Source organism: Phacochoerus africanus, chromosome 1, assembly GCF_016906955.1.
Source record: "Phacochoerus africanus isolate WHEZ1 chromosome 1, ROS_Pafr_v1, whole genome shotgun sequence".
NCBI classification, from domain to species: Eukaryota; Metazoa; Chordata; class Mammalia; order Artiodactyla; family Suidae; genus Phacochoerus; species Phacochoerus africanus.
In genome coordinates, this window is record NC_062544.1 from 79,209,409 (window position 1) to 79,234,304 (window position 24,896).

At 39.2% G+C, this 24,896-nt stretch overlaps 1 protein-coding gene and 1 non-coding gene across 4 annotated transcripts in view; both read left to right on the forward strand.

Moving 5' to 3' along the window:
• Positions 1–24,896, forward strand: part of CTNND2 (catenin delta 2) — a 1,041,823-nt gene that overhangs the window by 432,643 nt on the left and 584,284 nt on the right. The window lies entirely within an intron of this gene.
• On the forward strand, positions 4,929–5,033 carry LOC125114081 (U6 spliceosomal RNA). The gene has a single exon (XR_007131691.1). It is a non-coding gene; the product is annotated as a U6 spliceosomal RNA (small nuclear RNA).

The window sequence follows — 24,896 nt, forward strand, 5'->3', positions numbered from 1 at the left end:
AGTTTGGACAAATTTGAGGTGACATCCCTGAGGTGACATCCAAAACACATTTAAACAAAGCTACCATTTAGGGAGGGCTTGCTGTGCTCCCAGTATTATGTAAGTCATGCCTTATATGGTTTATCATATAATGTTTATGGTTTTATTATCATCACTGATATTTCATGGTCACTTCTGTATCCTTGATAAAGGAAAAGAGAATTAATTAACTGTCTCTTTTGGCCACCACCCCAGCAATGGCCCACAAGTATGTAGATTAGGAGCCTGGGAGAAGTCAAGGTTGATAGTGGCAGTTAATCATTTGTTTACAGCTTTTATTCAGCCCCTGCCAGTGGCAAAGTGCATGTCTTGAGCTGGGGGCACCCAGATACCCTTAGCAACACTCTAGAGGTCTGAGGTGATCAAGGAGTTGACTAAGGAGTTGTGATGGGAGTTGCCACTGTAGCTCAGTGGGTTAAGAACCTGACTAGTATCCATGAGGATGCAGGTTCCATCCTTGCCTTGCTCAGGGGGTTATGTATTTGGTGTTGCTGTGAGCTGTGGCGTAGGTCTCAGATGTGGCTCAGATCCTGAATCGCTGTGGCTGTGGCTCTGTCGACTGGCAATTTGCAGCTCTGAATTGACCCCTGGCCTGGAAACTTGCATATGCTGCAGGTGCAGCCCTAAAAAAGGCAAAAAAAAAAAAGAGTTGTGAGCAAGGAGCAGAGAACAAACTGAAGTTGAAGACCTTGAGTTCTGCCCAAGAAGGCAAAGGTGCCACTGAAAAAGGGGGAAAATAAGTAGTCAGAGAAATAGGAAGAAAACCCAGCCCGAGAGTATAGGAACCAGTGTGGCTCTGTGTCCCTGCTTTAGAAAATAACTCAATGGATGGAGACTGTGGGGCTTAATATGGGGGATCATGAATTCCCTTCATGGAAACCAGCCTGTGTGACTTTTGGAGGGATTATGAAGTGCAAATAGGGAGAGATAAGTAGACTGAGATGCTAATAAGCACTGGGGGCCTGAATGAAAAGACAGATACAGGAGGATGGCTTAAGGGAAAAGCCAACATGAGAGGAGGTTTTGTTTTTGTTTTCTGCCTCAGATTTTTTGGCTTTTCCTTTTGTCTTCTGACTCCACAACCTGAGGAAAGGCTAGGGCAGAATGGCAGTTCGCTCTTCTCACAAAGTCAGAGATGGTGGGGAGAGGGCTGGATAGTTGAGAAACCCAGTTCAAAGAGAAAATCGTGACTGTTGATACATGCCTACATAAGGCATTTTTTAAGATACACTGAATAAAATGTTGATTTCTCTGCTAGCTTTGTGCTGACGAGCTGGGCCTTTTCCTTGCATGCAGGCCTGCTTAATGTGTCACCTCCCTGTCCTTTCTGTGCAGTCTGCCCCTCATAGAGCCCTGCCCTTTCCAGTTCTGCTATTTTTGAAGAGAATCAGATTTAATGTTAGCTACTTTCAAAGCAACTTGAATATAGAGACGTTGACTGATTTAAAAAAAATTGTGATTCTTTCTCTCTTTTGCCATTTTTTTCTCACATTATTCCATAATATTGGATAATGGCTTTCCAAAGCATTTAACCTAGTTTTGTTAGAAATATCAACTCTCTTGGATTTCCCATAATGGCTCGGTGGTAACGAACCTGACTAGTATCCATGAGGATGCAGGTTCCATCCTCATGGATGGCCTTGCTCAGTGGGTTAAGAATCTGGCATTACCGTGACCAGTGGTATTGGTCACAGACATGGCTCAGATCCTGTTACTTGTTCTAGGAAATTTTAAACTCAATGTTAGGTTTGCATCCTTTCTCTTTTGTATAGCGTTGTTCTAGAACATACATTCAACCCAGTGTAAGAGAGCTTGTGTAACATTTTTCAGGATCCCCTGTACTGTCTAGTTGTGCCATCTATGTCTTTCCTGACAGAATTGATAGACTATTTCTGAAAGAGAGAAGCCAGGCTCTGTGGTGTCTCTTGGGATTATCTGAACTCTCAGTACATAGCTGGGGACTGTCCCTACTTTCTAAGGACTTATCTTTACTGGCAAGTCCATGACCAGGAGAATTCTAATCCCAAATTTTCTAACTTGGGAATCTGAAAAACTCTCAACAAAATCTAGAAGATAAGAGTTCCCATTGTGGCTCAGCAGAAACAAACCTGACTAGTATCCATGAGGATACAGGATCAGTCTCTGGCCTCACTCAGTGGATTAAGTGATGTTGCCGTGAGCTGTGGTATAGGTCGCAGACGCAGCTCAGATCCCATGTTGCTGTGGCTGTGGTATCGGCTTGCAGCTGAAGCTCTGATTTGAGCTTGGGAACATCTATATGCCCGAGGTGAGGCCCTAAAAAGACCAAAAAAAAAAAAAAGAAAAAAGAAAAAGGAGGAATAAGAAAAGAAGTATCAATTCTCTTTTATAGAAATATTGCATCTGATTTTTCTCTGACTCAAGCCTACCCTGTCTCCAAGTGGGACACTGGCTGGAATTGCCTGTGACAGCAGTGAAGGCCACTGGGGGTGGGGAGAAAATGGCCCTTCAGACTGTAGGGCAAAGAGAAGGCTGGATGTGGACCCTGGGGTGGGAGCCTTGCTGGGTCAGTTGGGAAGGAAGCCCACTCAAGTGAGTGTCAGGAGCAGGAAGCTTCAGCAGATAAGGCTGCAGGTGCCTCTCAAGTGCTAACATCAGGCTTGAGGTGGATCTTAGTAGAGGAGTCATGGAGAGGGTTGTCCACATTCAGTGCCCAGGTGGTGGCCTCCACATGTTCCCTGTTGAACATCTTTCCTTCAGGGGAATGTAGTAGCTGCCAACAGTCATCCAAAGCAGAGAGCATCAGGGCCAGGCCATGACCTTGCTCCTCAGCCAGACTCTCCCATCTTCTACATTCGCCCCCACCCACGCTGGCCCTTGAAGGAGTGGGAAGCCCCAGCCAGCAAGCTTGGGTGCCTGTATCAGGAAGAGAAAGGCAAGGCAAAGGAATGGAGGAGCAGTCGAACACCCCTCCATTGTAGTGTAGAGGCTTCCCAATGAGGCAGGTCCCAAATTGGGAGACCCTTGATGAAGTTGTATATGTATTTTGGAATTTTAACCCTTATGAGAGACTGGACACTATACTGAAGTTATCTTGTTTTAATGATTCATAGTGGCCGAAGGACTTCTAAAATTATGATCTGAGTCATCAAGAGAAGATAATAAGACTAGGAATAAGGGGAGTTCACGTTGTGGCTTAGCGGTAACGAACCTGACTAGTATCAAGTTTGATCCCTGGCCTCACTCAGCGAGTAAGGATCCGGCATTATGGTGAGCTGTGGTGTAGGTCACAGACGTGGCTCCGATCCTGAGTTACTGTGGCTGTGGTGTAGGGCGGCAGCTGTAGCTCTGATTTGACCTCTAGTCCGGGAACTTCTATATGCCTTGGATGCAGCACTGAAAAAAAAGAAAAAAAAATAGGAATAATGATGAGAAGGAAGAGGAGGAGGAGGGAAGGGCTATGATTTTATCCAGAGTGGAAGTGGCCCCACAGAGAGGATGGGAGTTTTGATGGGAAAATCAGAGGCTCTATTTGTATTCTCTGTAGTTATCCTATTCACATGCAAAATTTACAGTGACTAAAAATTTACCTTCCAGAGAATGTGGATCATAAATGTAATGCTTCTCTTGCACCCTCATTCATATCCTTTGTGCCTTGACAATGATCTTTCTGGATGAGGTGATAGTAACATCATTTACATAGAAACACTGATTTGATAAAATTCCGGCAAGTTTTTCCTCTGTGAGGGATTTCCAGGTTGTGCTACTCTCTGAATGGTCCCCATACCCCAGGTTGGAGATTGGAAAAAGGAGGTTTAAAGAGAACATACATAGACTTAGATTATTTTCCACCTCCTATTCATTATAGCATCCTTATTTGTTCCATAAATAATAGTCATGATGTGTGGTCAAGGCATCGTGAAGGTATGCAGGCACATTTAAGTCAGCTTACAAAAAGAAAAATAATGCCGAGTCTAATTGCAAAATACATCGAGTGCTTCAGCTCTCTCTGGCTTTGTGTTTTCACCCTCATACTAAAGATGTCTTTGTGTGAGGTTAATAAACCTGCCTGGATCTGTTGCTTTTGAACACAAGCAGTGTTATAGGGTCCTTATGCCATTTCGGTTTCTAACAAAGATACATTTATTATTTGCTTGTTTTTGAAATCATATTACCACAAGGTTGACAGCTTATGAAATTCATCCAGAAGAAAAGCTGGAAAGCAAAAACTGAAAGTGATAATATGAAAATCCTTAAGAAGTCACCTGTAACATTTGGGGAGTCACCTAGGCAATTGATCTCTCAATTGAGGGCAGATATTCCCAAATTAAATGTAGTAGCCCAGAGAAGTAGCTGAAAGTCACAGCTTTTTTTATTGTCAGAGTGGGGCATGCAAAGAAACGAAGACTTGCAACTCTTGTGGAGCATGAAAATATACCCTTACCTTGTTCAGACACTTGATAGCACAGCAGCAGTACTAAGCTGCGTTCTCCCTGGGTGGCATGTGCATTTGCAGGCTGCTGAGGTCACGTTGATTGCTGAGGGGACAGCTGGCAGTCTGAAGATGCAAGCTGACCCGATGAAGTCATCACTACTCCCCTGCTGAGATTGTTAGGCTTGTTTCTCTTGCCATATACTGTTTCATTCGTAGATACTGTTTCTAATGTGAATACAATGATCTTGATGGGCAATTACTTTTAAAAAGCCATGAACATTATTAAAACTTTCATGAGAGCTCATATTTGATGTTAAAATACAACTCATTCACTTATACATGCCTTTGCACTTCCAGTACTTGACTCATTGTATTTCCTTTGTGTGAAATACGCTTTGCCTCAATTTCTGACTATAAAATTTCTATCGATATTTCAAGTTCCTCTCTTTCAAGATTTGAAAAAATACTCACCTTTGTGCTCACTTTGGCAACACATTTATTAAAAATTGGAACGATACAGAGATTAGCATAGCCCCTGCATGAGAATGACATGAAAATTTATGAAGCGTTCTGTATTTTAATCACAACATTGTAAATCAATGATAAAGTGATAAAAAAATAAAATAAAAACTAAAAATAGGAGTTCCCATTGTGGCTAAGCAGAAACAGATCTGACTAGCATCCTTGAGCACTCAGGTTCAATTCCTGGCCTTACTCAATGGGTTAAGTATCCAGCTTTGCTGCACTCTGATGTGTAGGTTGTGGACATGGCTCAGATTCCGTGTTGCTGTGGCTTTGGCATAGGCTGGGAACTACAGCTCAGATTTGACCCTTAGCCCAGGAACCTCCATATGCCACAGATGCGGCCCTAAAAAGACAAAGGACGAATAAAAAAATAAATAAGTAAAAATAAAACATTTTAAAATAGTATCATTATACCCATGTTGTTTATTTATATATCATGCAGTTTTGATTTATAAGCAATTCACAGTCTTGCATGGTCTCAACCACTTCCTACAGTAGCTAGTAAATAGCTTAGCCACAGCACAGCAGATATTAAATCCCTTGACCAGTCTTCCATCTCCCAATTTAGAACAGCCAACAGATAGAACTAGTTGTGTATTGTGGGTTGTGTAAGATTTGGTTCCCCCTACAAGAATCCTTGAGTTTAGTTTCTTTGAAGAAAGGTATCTGTTTGTTCAGCACTGTATGGCCAACATCTAAAAAGTGTCTGGCACATAGTAGTTCTTGAATCATTGGACCTATGCATGTAATGGTGATTTTCAAATTGTGTCATTAGGCCCTCTTGGTGTCCAGGGACAGGGCTTGTGTGGTTTCTGCTTTGGGCAGGCGTAGATGGCCTGACAATCGCTGTGTATTGCAAGGAGTAAGGGTTCTTCCCTGGAGCACAGATTCTAGAGCTACCTTCCCCTCTGGAGGTGGTAGAGGTCTTTCTGGAAAGAGTTCATCTTGGGGGCTCCTGCCTTGTTCTTGGAGCACAGGAAGCTCTGGAGCTTCTCCTTAGTTCCCAGGAATGAGCCAAAGAGGGATTCAAAGAAGTAAGTCTGTGGAGGACAAGAATTGTGGCTTTTTATGCTGTTCTCTCCTGTTTGCTAAGCTTGGTCTCCTGTTTTCATGTCATGGTCCATGCACGAGGGTCAGAAAAGGAATTTTCCAGCATAGCCAGGTGAAGAGAAAGAAGAGTTTATTGAGATAAGAGGCACTGTAGGCACAGTGGGACGACTTCCTGATGAACAGAGAGAGCTGATGATGAGCACATGGTCATGTCTATTTTTATAGGGAGAGAAGAGGTCTTAGGATACACTTAGTGGTTGGTTGGAGGTTTATAAGGCCCTTGGGTTGAGGAGTGGATCACATACCTTTCCTAGTAGGGGACAGGGAAGAGTAGGTCAGTTTGCTCAAGGTGGAGGAAGGGACATTACAGACAGAACGGTGGGGTGATGACAAGAGTCTGGCAATTCTTGTCTTGGCCAGGGGCTTTGAGTTCTATCTCCTTGAAGGGGCTTGAAGTCCCACACATAGTGGGGCTCTATATGGCCTTGCCTAGGGCATGCGGAAGTTTCCAGGCCAGGGATTGAATACACACCACAGCAGTGACTGATGCCGCTGCAGTGACAATGCCAGGTCCTTAATCTGCTGTGTCACAAGAGAACTTCCATAGTGTTTTAACAGTTCGTCTAATGAAAGAATGAAAGTTCGGAGAACCCCTCTTCTTTCACTGACTCTGCTCTGAGGGAGTTTGGAAATATACTTGGGAAGCACAAAAAGTTAAACAACAAGAAAATTCAATAAAAGAACTCTTACAAGCGGGTTGTTGATTAATTGCAAAATAAGAGGTACTGACAGCTGATATACTTATGTTCTGCCAAATGCAGTCCTCACATCAGAGTTCACTAGGTTTTGTCTATATAAGTGATAATAATAATCCTTAGTTTCCTGAGTGGCAGATTTTAAGTTAACCTGAGAGAGTACAAAAAAAATCATTTCTGTTTATGTTCTCCAGCTAAGATCATAATCAACCTTGAGATGCATTTAACACTGCATACTTCACAGCCTGGTGTTCCATATTTATGTTTGCATATGTAGCTATTGGAGGAATAATCTGGGCTGACATGGGCAGTGACAGATGGGTGATCAGTATGTGGAATATTCATTTTTTTCTGCAACCAGAAGATGTGAAAGAACTAAGATACATTTTTGCCTTCCTGAGTTGTCCTCTGAGTCCTCAGCATTTTCACTGGGAAATTTTTTTGATTGCTGTTTGTTTGGTTTGATTATTAGTTTTTGGTACCAGATAAGCACAGAGTTCTGGAGAAGTTGACATTGTCTCTGACCGACAATGGGAAGAGATGAAGCTTATTCTATTGTCAACACAAAGACTATCTTGCTATGTATATTGTAATGAGTTGTTTTCCTTAATCCGGAAATGGATTATTTATTTGAATACCTGGTATACAGTTATTTGGCCTGATCATTGGGGTTTCTTTCAGTTCAGCTTCAGCCAGCATTTAAGACCTGGCTCTTTGTTGGGGACTGTGCCAGACATTTCCATGCATATTGTCTCTGTGTGAGATTTGGAATACACTTTATTATAGCCCACCTGTTCTTCAAACAGAGTGTATGCAGGACAAAGAGAGTCACTTTATCAGGAAAGGTCTGTTCCTTAGAAGAGTAATGAATCAATGAAATAATGAAACACTTAAAATATAAAGGACAAGAGAGAAGTTCAGATTGAAAGATAAAAACATCTCTTTCAATGATCCCATTCTCCATGGTGTGAAGGGATTCTCATAAATTTTAGCTCCTGTTTAGATTAAACAGAATAAAGCACAAAATAAAGATCACCTGTCTCTAATTCCCAAATTTTAGGGCCTCCTAGGATGGAAGAAGAAATTCAGTAAGAGATCAAGAAATTTAGGGAGAGTACATTATTGGCCAAACCCAGAATGCAGGTGATTCTTCAAGAAAAAAAGTTAAGAATTCTTACAAAAAAAAAAAATCCATGACAAGAGAATTCAGGAAGTGACTATTAAATAGAAGAGAGTTAAGAGATATAACAAGCAAGTTAAGTATGCAAAATTTTTGGATCCTGATTTGAACCAGCCAACTGTTTAAAAAAAAATCTTTAAGAAGAAACATTTTAATATGAATTTGGAATTAGATGATAAGAGGGATTTCTCTTCTTTGTCCCAGGAATGTCTCCTCATTGGGATAGTGGTCTGTCCTTACCGTCTAGAGATGTGCATTGCAGATTTCGTGGATAAGACAGGAGGATGCCATGAGTTTGTTTTAAATCACTTCAGCCAAAAAAGTGAGGGTCAGGGGGATAGATGTAACAAGCTAGCCAGAAGTTGACTATTATTGAAAGCTGGGTGACTGATACACCACAGAATAGTCGATTTCTCTCTAAATACTTATGAGTGTTTGAAATAAACCAGAAGCAAGCTGACGATCAGGAACCTTGGAGTGGTCTGGTCTCTCTCCATGCTTTCAGCTGCCACTGAGCCTGCAGGTCAATGGGGAGTTACACGGATAGGACAGGAAGAATGGTTCTTATCCAGAACGTGGTCAAGATCACAGCTCATGCTTTCATGAACTCATGAAAGCATTTTCAGAATGGTCTGAACTCCCTGTAAGTATGTACTAAATTTTGATTTGAAATTTTTTCTGGGCAGGCATTTCATAGGTTTCATTAGATCCTCAAAGGCATTCATAACCCATAAAATTTGAGATACACTAGGTTGCAGGAGCTCTGAAGCCTATTTCAACTCTACAATTCTGTAAACTCTTATCTCTGAGAACAAGAAATTTAATTGTCCTATTTTAAGAACTCCCTGTGCAGTGGAAGTGACTCTAGATTTCATGAATTCTGTATTTTAATGTATTTAAATTTTTAGGGAATAAGAATGTTTAAGAGCCATCAGTTAGTTTTTTTTTTTTTTTTTTTAGAAAATCACATCTAGATCTTAGCCCAGTTCAATGGTTACATACATCAATGCAATTTTCTCTCCTGTAGGTGCCTTTCAGTGTCCTGGAGTCTATGTAGTAAAACCTCGCTGTTAAAAGATTTACTTCAAAAAAGCCCTTAAGAAGTGGAAAGCATTATAGCAACATAAAAATCCCCCGGCTGTACACAAGGGACCCATGGAAGAGCTCTAAGTGCCAGCATCTGATTGGCCCTGAAGACATGGGCTAGAAAAGATGGAGGGGTTCCTGTTGTGTCTCAGTGGGTTAAGAATCCAACTAGTATCTGGGAGGATATGGGTTAGATCCCTGGCCTCATTCAGTAAGTTAAAAGATCCCTTTAACCTCAAGCTGCAGCGTAGGTTGCAGATGCAGCTTGGATCTGGCATTGATGAGCCTGTGGCGTAAGCCAGCAGCTGCAGCTCAGATTTGATTCAACCCCTAGCCCAGGGAACTTCCATATGCCACAGATGTGACTCTTAAAAAAAAATATGGAGATTTTCCCAAGCTGTAAATTTGAGATTGTGTCTGCTCTCAAAGCAGTTCTATTTTGCATGGCATTTTACTCATCTCCTTCCTTTTGTTGAGTGAATAATTTTGCAGAAAATCTGAAATATCCTATATAATGGATTAATAAGGGAGCCCAGAGCAGTGCAGTCAGTAATAGTAACCTGGTTTAATTCAATTACAAAGTCAAGGTCTAATTAGCCATCATTAGAGTCAAGGACTGTACTTTACATGCTTCTTGGGCTCCTAGACATTATTTCTCCTTCTTCATCTGTTGTCCAGAGTAGAGCAAATATGTGTGCATCTGTGTAAATGTGTATCTGTGTGTGTTTGCAGGTGCATATGTGCATGTGTGTTTGGGAGCATAAAGAGGGCAATTTTTAATGTTACAGCTTGACCTTAGCTATGGCTATAACACAGCTGCATAATAAATCACCCCAGAACTCAGTAAATTATAATGCCAAGCATTTATTTGCACTATCACACTTGTGCACATGACTCGTGAACCAGAGTTTGGCAGTTCCTGGCTGGACCTCCTTAATTTGTACAGTCTGCTGGCTGCGCTTGCCTCCTGGCTGAAGGCAGGTGCAGGTCAGTTTGATGTGTGGTCATTCCAGGCCTGCAATGAAGGGGCATATCCTTCTCTTGGTGGGTCACTACCCCCTGGTGCTCATACCCCATCCTCTCCAGTCTTCTTGGCTAAATCAAGTCACCTGGCCAAGCTCAAAGTCAGTGGGGCACAGAGAAGCGTTCTCCACCTCACTGGGGTGGGAGTGGGGATTCAAACTTGCTGAAAGATAATCTAATTTATCATAAAATCATTTCCTTACAATATTACACAAGTCTGTCATTAATTTTTCTTGCTCAATTTATGGGTAGTATCTGACATAAAAATACTTGATTTATGGGTGATTCACAAATACAAATTATTGTCTAAGATCTATAGCTCCCTGAATCTAGTAATCTAACATAGGTCCCTTATCTTTTTTTTTCTTAAGTGGCCACACTTGTGGCATTTGGAAGTTCCCTGTCCAGGGATTGAATCTGAGCTGAAGCTGCAGCAATGCAGGATCCTTTAACCCACTACACTGGGCAGGGGATTGAACCCACACCTCCACAGTAACCTGCACTGCTGCAGTCAGATTCTTAATTCACTGTGTCATAGGGGGAACTCCTTATTTTCGAATATGAAATTCTTCTGCCCTTTCAAGATACTCCTTATCTCACCTTGCCTATCTTTACATACTTTCCCCTTGCCACTCTTCCCCCACTCTCTACCTCCAGCAGGTCTTTCAGTTTCCTAGAAGGCACTAAGCTCCTTTGTGCCTCAGGGCCTTTGCACACACAACCCCTTCCACTCTACCCATAATTATTTGCTTCCTAGATGTCTACGTATCCCTTCTGTCTCAGCTTAAATGTTACTCCCAAAGCTGTCTTCACTGGCCATCTAATCTGATATCATCCTTATTAAGCTCAGAGCACCTGCCTACTTATTTCATATCCCCAAACTATCTTTTTGAGTACCTCCCAAAAATAGTTTTCTAATGAATGAGTGAAATCATTTGGAACCTGGAGTGGGAATTATCTCTTTCCATATGTCATGGGTGTACAAGTTTGGAGACACACAGACAGACTAGTGCGTGTTTGAGCTCTAGGGGTTCACTGGGCCTTCATCCTTCCTCAAGTGACTTGACTTTTCTGTTCTGGGTTCACTCTTTCTGGACTTGTGCACTCTGATCTTAGGTTTGAGAAGTAATGAGACAGTGGATACAAAGGTTTAGGCCCAGTGCTAGAGGCAGTCAGACTGAGGAATCCAGGCCAGGGCTTCTTGAGAGCCTGTCCCATTCTCAAGGTCTGGCCAGCATTTTAGATCCCTTTCTACTTCGTATAGTCTCACTCTCTGCTTAGTATGTAGTCAAATTCATGTGCTTAGACTCTGAGCCCAGTAATATTATGAGTGGGACGTGGAACTCATGATCATGTATAACAGTTTCATGGGAAAATGAATTCAGGATCCGAAGCACCTACCTAAAAGGGCTGTTGGAATATGGTAACCAAATAGAGGCTTCTCTCTGTGCAGAGTTCCCTTTACTGGAAATAATGAAAGAAAAGAAATCATGTGATAGCACTTATATGTGGAATCTAAAAAAAAAAAAAAAGAGTACACATGAACTTATTTGCAGAACAGAAGCCGATTCACAGATTTTAAAAACAAACCTATGGTTACCAAAGGCGACAGGTGGTGGGGAGGGATGGACTGAGGGTTTGGGATTGGCGTATGTACACTGAGGTATGTGGAATGACTGGCCAAATGGGGACCCGCTGGCTAGCACAGAGAACTCTACCCAAAATTCTGTGATAATCTATGTGGGAAAAGGATATGAAAGAGGGTGGATTTGTGTATATGTATAATAGAATCAGTTTGTTGTATAGCAAAAATGATTACAACCTTGTAAATCAACCATATTTCAATAAAACTTTAAAAATGAAAAAAAGAGAAATCACACACACACAGAAATGAAATAACAAAAGCAATTAAGAGAGCTCAAATTGGAGTTCCCTTCATGGCCCAGTGGTTAATGAACCCATCTAGTATCCATGAGGATGCGGGTTCAATCCCTGGCCTTGCTCAGTGGGTTAAGCATCCAGCGTTGCCGTGAGCTGTGGTGTAGGTCGCAGATGCAGTTCAGATCCCGTGTTACTGTGATGTAGGCCATTAGCTGTGGCTTCAGTTTGACCCCTAGCCTTGGAACCTCCATGTGCTTCAGGTGCTGCCCTAAAAAGACAAAAGACAAAAAAATAAAAGGAGAGAGAGCTCAAACAATGGGGTTTATGCCAGTTACATAAGGATCCTTTATATCGCAAAACCCCTCAAGCGTGTAACATCAAATATAAAGAGTAAATTTTACAAAGTTTTATCAAAAAACTTATTTTACAATGAAATTCTATGCCCTCCCCCCCCCCCCCCCCCCCGCCAATAGCATAGACCTCTCTTAAGCTTATCATGGAGATGTGTAGTATTTCATCCAAATTCCTATCTTAGGGAGTGGGGTGGGGGACTCTGTTGGATGCAGCATGGCCAGCCGCTGCATCTACACAACTTCCCTATTTCATGCATCATGGGCCTAAAGAACAGCTCTGATAGTACTAGCCCCATGAGGAGGTCTGACAGTAAAACACTGATGACCTGAGTCAGTGCTCAGATGAAAACCAAACATGCTTTCAACATGGCAGTTCTGACCTGACCTGTGATAACCCAGGTGCACGAGTCTCTCTTCTTTCCCTGATAGAGAAAAAAGACAGCTGAACCTGACGTGGCTGTTTGAAATCTATTTGTTCCCTGTGGTCCTGAGATTAACACAGACTTTCAGGGTCCTCACTACTTTTTCATGCTTTACAACAACCACAATAGATAAGCTTTAAAAATTAGCCTTGGCAGAATAGCCACGGAGCTATTTTATCCAGGTAAATAGAGACAAACAGGGAGACATCTTAGGGATTACTTTCTTGGTTGTTTGTTTTTTTTTTTTTGCATGTGGAAGTTCCTGGGCCAGGGATCTAACTGCACTGCAGCAGCAACCCCAGCTGCTGCATGACAATGCTGGATCCTTAACCTACTGTGCCACAGGAGAACTGCAAGAATTGTTTAAGGTAGTGTTCTCAGTTCAGAATTATCGTGATAAAGGATTCAGAGTGAGTGAATTAATAAGGAAGGGCCGTGAGGCAGGATATGGGGCGAGGAGAGGAGAGAAATTGTAATAAAGTCATAGGAAATGATTTAAGACACCTTTGGCCTCATGGCTCATCTTGAGGGAGAAGCATCTTTGGGATCATAGTGTTGAGGGGCGTTGGAATAGATGTGCAGGGGGTGAGGGGCAGAGAAGGAGCTGTAGGGTGAGCTCTGTTTGTCTCCACCCTCTTCAGGCCACTGTAAGGGAGGCTGGAGGTAGACAGAACTTGGGTGAGTTTCTGTTATGAAAGTCACTTTAGGACTGAACTTCATGACTTGGTCTGCAAGGGTCAGGAGGGAGGTAGCAGTAGGAACTCAGAAGTCCAAGAGCCAGAGACACAAGCTCTGCCACGACTCCTGGACTGTGCAATATCTAATGAGGACCTGGGGATCCACCCACCACTGTTTAGTTAATGGATCCGAAGCATGTGTTACAGACCTCAAGGACTAGTGATGGATGGTCTCAGCTTAAATCTGGGCTGTACACTAAAGGGTGGTTCAAGGTCAATGCTGGTATTAAAATGACTGGATTAAGTCTCAGTTTCCTTGAGTCCTTTGAAATTAGTCCATGGTTTACATGGTTGGACACTATTCCCTTAGGCTGCAGGTGCATTTTAGTAATCCTCCGAATCTTTGGCATTTGAAGTCCTTGATTTGAATAAATAACTATTTTAAAGGAATCAAAGAAATAATGCAAATATCAGCATTGCTACTGAATTTTCCTTCAGACAGCTGTTCAGTTTTCAAAGTGAAATAATTGACATTTAGCATACCATGGTTAATATTTCAATTTAAGATATTTTGATAAATAATAGATATAACCATTTGACTAAAAACATGTTTCGGATTTTGTCAGGGTCAGTTAAATGAAGTCATTAAAAAATCATGGGGCCTATTCTTATAACTATTGATAAGACTATGGTAGGTAAATTATTTCTTTAGGAGTATCTATTTCTTCAACCTTAGAAGCAAATTAACTCCTTAGGAATGAAAGAAATTCTCAAGATAAGGAAAGGGAAATTTGACCCCTACTCTAGGGGATTAGTAAAAAAAAATACTTAGTAAAAAAAAAATAAAATAGTAGGATTAGTAAAATAAAAAAATAGTAGGATTAGTAAAAAAAATACTTACAAATATGAGAAATAATCAATGATGAAATGAGACATGAAGTCAAAAATGGAATGTTGAATACAAAGTGATCTTTCCTAGTCTTTTGTTCATTAGAATAAAAATTACTTTTTATTGTCTCGATTGGTAGGATAGGCATAGCATTAATATGTCTGACCTCAATAAAACATGGAACATTTCTCCATTTCTAAAATGGATCTTTTCTTCTGCTGTATTAACATTTGGAAAAATTAATTCCTATCAGTGTGTATTTCTGAAGCCTATCAAAAAGAGTGGGAGCCATTGAAATAAGAAATACGGGCATCATGAAATTGCTTATGATTCTGAAATGTTCCATCATTTCATTCTACATTTCTCCTGACTTTGCAAGCTTTAGGAGTGGTATATGCTTCATGAAAGAGCAACCAAAAGGTGGCAGCATCTCTTTGAGAATTATTTATGTTTATTTCATGTCTACATTTCTTTTTCAGATACCACCCCTACATAGTTGAGACAAGTTATAATAAGCATTTAGGTCAGAAAGCTCCCTTCCTTTGCACATGACATGAATGCAGTAATACTTACTGATAAAACGGAATTTCAAAAAATGTTTACTTCTAATGAAGATTTTTCCTTCTCTTTAGCCAAATGGTCGTCATATTTGATAATATAGTAGAAAACCTACATCTTCTTCAGAGTCAGAAAATATTCATGGAGTCATTTATTCATTAGCAATGACTATTAATTCTCAATGGGAAGACTTAAAATCTTACTTGTCAGAATATCAAGAAAACTAATGTATTCTTACAAACCACAAATAGATCTTTTATTTCTGAGGAATGGACATTGAATCAACAATGCTTTAAATCAAAAATTTTCTCCTTAAGCACAAATTCTACCATGTTTTTAATAAAAATGTTTTAAATCACTGTGATATTTGGCACACCTTTAATGTTATATATTTAAAATTTTTAAAAAATAATTCATTCATCAGTTGAAATGATCTCAACTACAAATCTACATGTATCCTGGATTAATGTTTTTGAGATCCTTAAGATTTTTCATATGCTGAAGACCTATAGTGAAAATAAGGAAGGCCAAATTCAACATTTTTCTTAAGATAGTAGTTTGCTCTTTGGAAATAGTCCATTATGTAAAACTTTATTGACTCATATAAAATAAACTCTGAAGATTAGTATTTTGTTAAGTGAAATTTCATTGCTGTTGAGTGCTTATAGTTAACCTAAATTAAACTAAGTAAGGCAACAGCTCATGTTAGGATCTTGTTTTTATAGATACATTATAGATAGATTACAGTGACTTCAGATAATTAGATTGTCAGCTCCATTACAGCAGCAATATTATTCTGTCTGTATTTTGCACATATTTCTCTGCATAATGAAGATGCTATTCTATGTAAGATCACAGTAAATATTAATATCAGTGTGTCTCTTTAGAGAATTAAATGACAAAAAATGCTATAAGTGGCCTTCAAGATCAGAGATTTTCACATAGGTTTTGATCTTGAATTTCTGGTGAAATCTTCCTCAGAAGTCCAATCTATAACTAGCCCAGAGAAGAGGAGTTTTAAGTCGTTTGATGGGTGTGAAGCCTAGCATCTCACCTCCTCCCCCTGCACACCAGACACCTGGAGATTTGAGACAGATGTCCTCCAAGGCCTTAGCCTAATCCCTATCCCTTTGTTTTCCAAATGGCCAGTCAGGATTCAACTACCTAAGCAACTGGTTCAAAGCCATGGAGGTCCATAATTGAAACCCAGTAATTTTAAGAATAATTGTGTGAATCAAAACATGTATCTTTTTATTTTCCTATATTTTACATTTTTATATTAGTCCCCCCCCCCTTTTTTTTTTTTTTACAAAAAAGGCTGGTAGGAAAGAGAGAAAATCTAGATCTGGATATAAGTATAGCTATATAGAAATAGCAGAAAGTCAATTCCCAGAAAGCATATATATATATATATATATATATATATATATATATATATATATAAAAGCATACTGTATATATGTATATGCATTTTCTGATATTTACACATACTTACAATATGTATAGGTCACACCCACAGTTTGGGGGGATTTTTTGCTTTTTTTTTAGAGCCACACCCATGGCATATGGAAATTCCCAGGCTAGGGGTCAAATAGGCCAGAGATTGAACCCATATCCTTATGGATCCTACTGGGGGTTGTTACCACTGAGCCGCAGTGGGAACGCCACACCCACACTATTTAAAACTTTCCCAGCACTGATACATCAAGAAATGAAGACTGGACAACACTGTGAAGGGAAGAATACTAGTCTAGAAGCTAGTCTGTCACATGGTAGTTATACATGATTTCTATTTAAATCTATTCAAGCCTTGAAGATCTTTTCTGAGAAAAAGCAAGTAAAAATACCTACTTCCCTACCCTTTCTGGCAGTTGTAGAGGTCTTGCGAGATAACACAGGCAAGTGTGTTTTGCTAACACAACAAAGCAATATATGGATGTGTGCAAGAGAGTATTATGTGTTGGGAGATTTGAGGTAACTATCCAAGTGCTGTGCCTGGTTTCCATTTCACACATAAAGATATCCCACAGCTTATTTCATGATTCCTCACATTGCAAAGGTTATGATCACTTTTGACAGCTGTCCTTGTTCTTTTCGAAAATATTTTTGCTAAGTAAGTTCTCATGCATGAAAGAGCAGTATTTTGGTGACAGCAAAGTGTCTACAGAGAACCAAATGTTCGATGGTAATTAGAAAGAATGCGTCACACGTAGTTGCTGAGTTGCTAGATTCTTTCTAAAATATGTTATTTAAAACACTGACTGGGTATCTGCTTGGAAATCAGACTTGTCACTGTAGCATCTTTCCATTTTGGCACCAGCAATGCTACAAGAGTCCCCCGCTCTGACAGGGAAGCAGCGCACTTGCCAAGAAAAAGGCCTTCATGTCAATTGAGCCTTGAGGCTTTGGAGAGCATCAGCTGTGGAAGCAATGTCTGGTATTCTTGGGAGGATGGTCAGTGTTTCTGTCTTCCAAGGAGGCAGGGGACACTTAAGAAGATCCCCCACACACCAAGCTGCTTGAGTTGGAACCCCAGCTCTGCCTCTTCTTAATTCTGAGAACCAAAACAAAATCTTTTGAACTTCTCTATGTCTTAGTTTGCTCCTCCACATCTTGAGGATGGTATTAGTAATGTCTCAATTGCCTAGTGTGGTTGAGAAGATGTTTGAGATCATATGTGGACAGGCCTTAGAATAGTGCCTTGGTACCCACCCAGTCAGTGCTGTTTAACTGTTTGCACTTGTTATAATAAGTGATCCATCCCCTACACATTCCAAATCCTGTCATTAACATGCAAATGGAGACCTCCCCAAGGGCCTGGAGGTGGCCATGCATCACTAGGGGAAGTTGACTATTACCAGGACAGGTGGATCCTAGGTAGTAATCATTGACATAATTGTGTAGGACCATGGAATTTAAAAAGCTGTGGGCCTTCTAAAAATGCACTCTTTCTACCTTTTCAAAAATCTGGACCTTAATACTCACATTCATCTTACTTTTTGATTTCTTAATACTGGTTACATTTTCCATCATAAGTAGTCTCTCACATTTTTATTTTAATGTGTATTCTTTCAAATATTACATTTCAAGGAGAGCATTTACTTGAAATTATTCAAGATTTCTTATGAACTGTGATCATGCATCCTCATATATTTATTAACATTAAAATGTGAGGATACAGATTAAGTAATGAGGAAACAAAATTAAAACTGTGTGTATGTGTGTTCATATGGACACATATATCCTGTTTTGTTTCATAAAGCCAATACTAGTTATCAAGCACAAAAATTTGAATAAAAATGTTAAATGAAAAGGCTTGAGAGATAACTTAAACAGTCCTCATTAAATCTGTCTGGCAATTTGTGGATTATTTATTTATTTATTTATTGCTTTTTAAGGCCACTCCCGTGGCATATGGAGGTTCCCAGGCTAGGGGTCAAATCAGAGCTACAGCCACAGCCACAGCAATGCAGGATCTGGGCCACCTCTGTGACCTACACCACAGCTCCTGGCAACACTGGATCCTTAACCCACTGAGCAAGGCCAGGGATCGAACCTTCAACCTCATGGTTCCTAGTCAGATTCATTAACTGCTGAGCTACAGTGGGACTCTGCATTTTGTGGATCCTTTAGATCTCTTGATTAGTGCCTTGCCCCTTTTTGCCCCAGAATAAATGTGTAATAAATATGTGCTGAATTTCAAAAGCTAGGAAATTATGAAAGCTATGGAAACCAAATCTGTGTTTTGTTTCAATGTTTATGTTTTGTAAGTAGAACATAAGGAATAAAATGCCACATATTTCTCAAAATATCTTATCATTTTAATAGGTAAAACACAATGGTTAACCATTTTCCCATTCTTTGCCTTTTACTATCTGGATTCAAAAATTCATGCATCATTATTTTTTCATGTGGAAACTTTGAAAATCTCATAGACCAGAGTTTTAACATATGCTGTTACCAAGCACTGGGTAGTAAAACATCAACTATTAACACAGTGAATCTACAGTGAGATGCTTAAGTAGAGATTTGGGTTCTGCTTGATTTTGAAGTATGTGTGCATCACTACACATTATGAATTCAAGTCAGGAATTTTGTATACCTTCACTGTGGGCTGGGGTTGAGGCTAGGCTGTCTGGGACGTGCTTTCTAGAATATCCATCATCAGAGCCATTATGGAGCAGGTGGAGCCAGGATGCATTGGAATAAACAGGGTAAACCTGGAACAAAATTTGCAGAGACCGCCTCGTGTGCATTCCCCAAGTTGTCATTTCACACCCAGCTGTTGCGTGCAGATGATAAGAATGCTTTCCTGATAACACAGCTAGTTTTGAAAGAAACCTGCAAATAAAATGAGTAACAATCAAGTGTCTGTTAGGACACCTCAGTGAGCAAGCAGAATAAATGTATGCGAATGCAAAAGTTCTGAGGACAGCTGTGTGCCAATCACTGCATTATCACTCATTAACTCTGCTCTTCTTTGCATATTTGGTTAAGCTATCCAGAATGCATCTCCCAGCCTATTCTGTTTTCATTTCACTTGAAGGAAGTAAAACTGTGTGTTGAAAAGCTCCTCTATTCACATGTTTATTTCTATTCAGTGATTTTTGAGAGCACATTGATGGAATTTATAAAATCAAAATGAATTGACAGCAGAAGAAATTCAAAAGGATTGCCTAATCCAGCCGTATTTTCATAGCCTATAGATCTTATCTGGAAAAATTATGATGACAAAGAAGTTTCTTTCTAGTTTAAAATGAAAGGGTATGCAGAGGACTTGGACAGACTCTTCATCGAGAGGGTAGAAAAATGGCAAGGAATCCCTTGGAAAGGTGTTCACCATCATTAACCATGGCAAGAATGCAAATGAGAGTCATAATGAGGTATTATTATTGCACACTTATCAGAATGGCTAAAATTTAATAACAAACACATTTTATAAAACAAAACAAAACAAACCCCCCTTGGCAATACCAGGAGCACAAGAGGAACTGGAACTCTTACACTTTGCTGGAAGGAATGCAAAATTCTACAGACTCTGGAAAATTGTGCTTGGTAGTTTCTTAGCAGGTTGAAGATCTACTTATCATTTGCCCCAGAATCAAACTTTGGGTATTTATCCTAGAGAAATGAAAATTTAAGTTTGTACCACCATATATGAGTGTTCATATTAACTTTATTTGTAACAGTTGAAGCTGGAAACAACCCAAATGTCTTTCAGCAGATGATTGCTGCAACTAAATATGGTATATCCATACACAGAATTCTACTCGGCAGTAAAAAGGAATGCACTGTTACTACCTGCAACAAGTTCAGCGACTCCAAAGACATTTGCATTAGTGAGAAAAGTCATGATGTTCTCCAAAGACAAAGTCATAAAGATAGAAAGTACATCAGCAATCATCAGGGGCTGTAGGTGGGGAAGAAATGTCTAAAGGGATTGCATGAAGGAAGTGATTAGAGTAATAGAAGGGTTCTGTACTCTGATTATGCTCCTGGTCACATGAATCTATCTCCGTGATGAAATTCACAAAACTATGCACCACAATAAAAAAAAAACTAATGTATGGTCATTAAAAATATTTTTTAAAATCATAGGTTAGCATATTTCTAGTTAAGCTGCCTAAGCTAAAGTCACACATGGAAAAAGGTCAAATCAATGGTAGTTTCAAAAACTTGAAAATATGTACTGAAATTATATTTTTGGTTTGCATGTTCTTTATCGACTTCGTGAACTGGGAACTGCCTCTCAGGCAGTGTGTTCTAAGTCAGGGGAGTGAGGTAGTGCCCTCTGGGATGAGTGCAGGTGGCTCATGGTTGAACATTTTCATTTTAACAATTCTGTATTTCTTTCAGAGGGTGCTTAAAAACACAAATAACATATACCCATAATTTCATGGATAATGTTGCTTAAAAGTAGAATCACTACACAAATGGCAGAGTAATTTAAAAATCATATAAATAACCATAATGGGTGATTCAAGATAGCCAAGAAAATTGACCGAAATTTCAGAAATTCTGAGCAGGTGAGTATTTTCAGAGATAATGAGATTTTAAAATCATATTCAATAGGAAAAATAAGGTTATAAGCAAATGGCCATATAGTCAGATTTTTAAGTTACAGTACAAACAGTAGTTTGTTTTTGAAAAAGGAAGAAAACATTATACCAAGAATGTCCATTGTTTAAAAATATATGTCTGTCTGTGCATGTCTTATAGAGGTAGACTCTAAAATGGAGAATAGGCAAGAGAAACCAAGTTGCACATTTTACAAAATAAAAACTCATAGGTAAGAAGAAATGTTTTATTTTATTTTAATTTATTTCTGACATGACCATTTATTTATTTATTTAGTCTGGTTTTTTAAGTGTGCATGCATAGCATATGGAAGTTCCCAGGGTAGGGGTTAAATTAAAGCTGCGGCTGCTGGCCTACACTGCAGCCACAGCAAGGTCAGATCCAAGCCGCATCTGTGACCCTACATTGCAGCTTGCAGCAACACCAAATCCTTTAACCCACTGAGCAAGGAGGCCAGGGATCAAACTGAAGTGTAGTGGGGTTCGTTACTGCCAAGCCACAATGGGAAATCCTCAGATGTGAACATTTAAATCCTCTATTCCATATTCACTCATGGATGTTTCAATAAGGAAGATAAAATCTCATTAACATCAACATACGAGTGAATAAAAATATTTAATTGGTTTCATATTTTCACTGAACCAAGACTTGTTTTTATATGAACATAACTATGGGCATTAAAATAATTGAGCAGTTTTACATATTGTCCAAAGCTTTGGATTATTGCTATGAATGTATGTCAACTGCATCCAAAAAAACCATGGGTATTATAAACCATATTTAGAATTATTCCTAAGCAGCAAGAAAGAAAAAATATAGCTAGTCAACAGGTGTGTTTTTATATTAAATTTTAAATTATTTGATATACAGCCTTGGTAAGATTTTCTCAAGTTAGAGATTCAAAAGGTAGTTTCACATTGTCATAATACCATGAAGACTACTTAGATTTAGTATCACTGGAGATACACTGGTGATCATTGTTGAATTGCTTTTTTTCTTAGTCTCTTCTTAAGATCCTCTTTCTTTTCTGACCCCCTCCTCATCTGCTTTGCTCTTCCTTCCTCTCTGCTCCCTCCCTTTATCTTTTTCTTCCATCTTTGTACCTTCTTACCACCCTTCTTGCACAAGGAATTTCAGGATCAAAAAAATAAGACACCCTTGATGTTTCAGTAGTTGCTGACAAAATTGATTTCCTGAAAGGGTCTATCAATCACCCTGCTTCCTGACATGCATATGAACCCTGACATTATCGATCAAGGATTAATCATTCTTATATAAATTTGCATTCCTCTGATCACTATGGAGATTAAGCGTGTTTTCTTCTCTCTGTAAACAATTTTTTGTTTCTTCTCCTTAAATGAGTTGCCTGCTTATATATTTCGATCATTTTTCTATTGGACATTTGTCTTTTTCTTCTTGACTAACTGGGTTTCTTTTTATACTGTCTTTTATTAGCTGTCTATGTACTTCACAAAAACTTTTCAGTCTTCTTTTGTCTTTTAAGTATTTATGATATCCTTGGACTTACTGAAATTTTAATATGATTTACTCTTCTTAATAACTTTTGCATCTTCCTCAATATAAGATTATAAAATAAAAATAATTACCTCATGTTTTCAGAAACTTTCATAATTATTTTTTTCTTTGGATTTTTTGTTTGTTTCAAATGTGAGTCTAGCTAAGATGTATTTTCAATATCATGAAACAAGGACCCAGCACATATTATTATTAGCAAATGCTGTTAGTCCATAAATGTTATGGAATGAAATATTTTCATTTTGTTTTTATTCCTTCAATGAACTTTTATGACTTTGTTTTTACATCCCTTTCACCTTTTCTGTTAAATGTATTTTTGGATAGTCTATAATTTGATCCTATGGTGAATTTTTTCCCCAATAATATTTTGCATTATGTTGTGGTTTTGGCAACATAAAGAAAAACTACTGAGTTTTCAGTTTATAACCTGCCATTAAACTGATTTTTTTTTTTTTTTGGAGGGGTGGTAATTAAAGATATTTTTTCAGTTGATTTTATTTTTACCCTTTCAGCTATATGATAAAATCAAGTCTAAGTAGGGAATTTTGTATTTTTCTTCCTAGTATACTTCTTTTGGAAAGTGTTGGTAGGCGCTCAAGGACAGAAGTGGGTACCCTTGGTGAAGATCACCAACTGGATGACCATTCCTCTAGTATATACAACTTGCTCCTCATTTTAAAAATTGCTCTATCTGCTTTGCTCCTACTTTAACTAGAATCCTTTCTTTCCTTTTCATAAGCAAGATAGTCTTTATTTCTGTGAGTTTTATAAGTCCATGCTTGCTCCTTATAAGTATAGACAGAGGAGTTCCCCTTGTGGCTTGGCTCTTGGTTAAGAACCTGACATAGTGCCTGTGAGAATGCGGGCTCAATCCCTGGCCTTGATCAGTGAGTTAAAGATATGGCATTGCCACAAGCTGAGACAAAGGTTGCAGATGTGTCTCAGATCTGGCATTGCTATGGCTGTAGCATAGGCTGCAGCTGTAGCTCCAGTTCAACCCCTAGCCTGGGAACTTCCGTATGCATCAAATGTGGCACTAAAGAGAAAAAAAAAACAAAGAAAAAGAAAAAAAAATATTAAATACAGACAGATAGTTTCTATCATTCCCTATGCTCTGGAATAGTTAAAATAGCTGAACATAATATGTAGAAACATATATGTAGAAACATAATATGTAGAACATAATATGTAGAAAACTGAATTGCCTGGAATATGGAATTTCCTCAGTAAACTGCAAGGTAATGCTTAAGAGCATATAGTTTAGAGGAAAATCTGGGTTTAAATTCCAAGTCTGCCCCTGACTCCCATTTTGACCTAGTGTAATTTATCTAATCTCTCCAAGTGGCCATTTCGTGTGTCTAAAGTCCAGATAGCAGTAACATCTAATTTCTGAATTGCTATTATGTGTCTCTTTGGTAATACCCGCCCCCAACACATAAGTAGTCTGGCCTACTGTTCTGTATCCATCAGTTTTAATGTTCTGAATTAAATTTTAAGATTCTTGAGCAACCTATATTTATACTGAGTCCCCTGAAATGCACAGTCTTCAGAAGAGGCATACAATATATTCTCTGATAAAGTGAATTTCAGAAATTCCTTATTCTTTTTTTCCTCCCTTCTTTTTTTTTTTTTGTCTTTTTGTCTTTTTGCTATTTCTTGGGCCGCTCCCTCGGCATATGGAGGTTCCCAGGCTAGGGGTCAAATCAGAGCTGTAGCTGCAGGCCTATGCCAGAGCCACAGAAACGCGGGATCCGAGCCGCGTTTGCAACCTACACCACAACTCACGGCAACGCCAGATCATTAACCCACTGAGCAAGGGCAGGGACCAAACCAGCAACCTCATGGTTCCTAGTCGGATTCGTTAACCACTGCGCCACAACGGGAACTCCCCTTCTTTTTTTTTTATGTTATGAGCCTTAATTTAGCTGGTACAGCGCGTGTTATTTATTCACCAAATACCGGTAGACTCTGATGAACTCTATTAGCCAAAATCAGGAAGCTCATTTTTAAAGCCATAGCTAAAATGCCTTAAATACCTTTTAGAAATGAAGAGTATATTTGTCACTAAGTCTTTTTCCTCCATAAAATGTAATTATTTTACAGTGTCAGGTATGGAAAGTTAAATTAAGAAGCAAAGGATTGCTTTGTGAACATGAAATTCAAAAACAAAACCAAATCAAACATCGGGGCAGGAAAGAGTTGGTCTGGGGTGACTTATCTCAGCATACTTGGGGTCCATGGTCTACTCTCTCCATAGGCTATAGATGCTGCCTTTCCTACTGAGTAAATGTTGGTTCTCTTTGGATATAGCACATTCCCATGAATGGCTGACCCTTTTTCATTTGTCAGCTCTCTGTTTCTAGATTTTGTACTACAACATATGCAGCACACATTTACTGGCTCTTCCAGAGGTGTTGTGCTATTACCTGT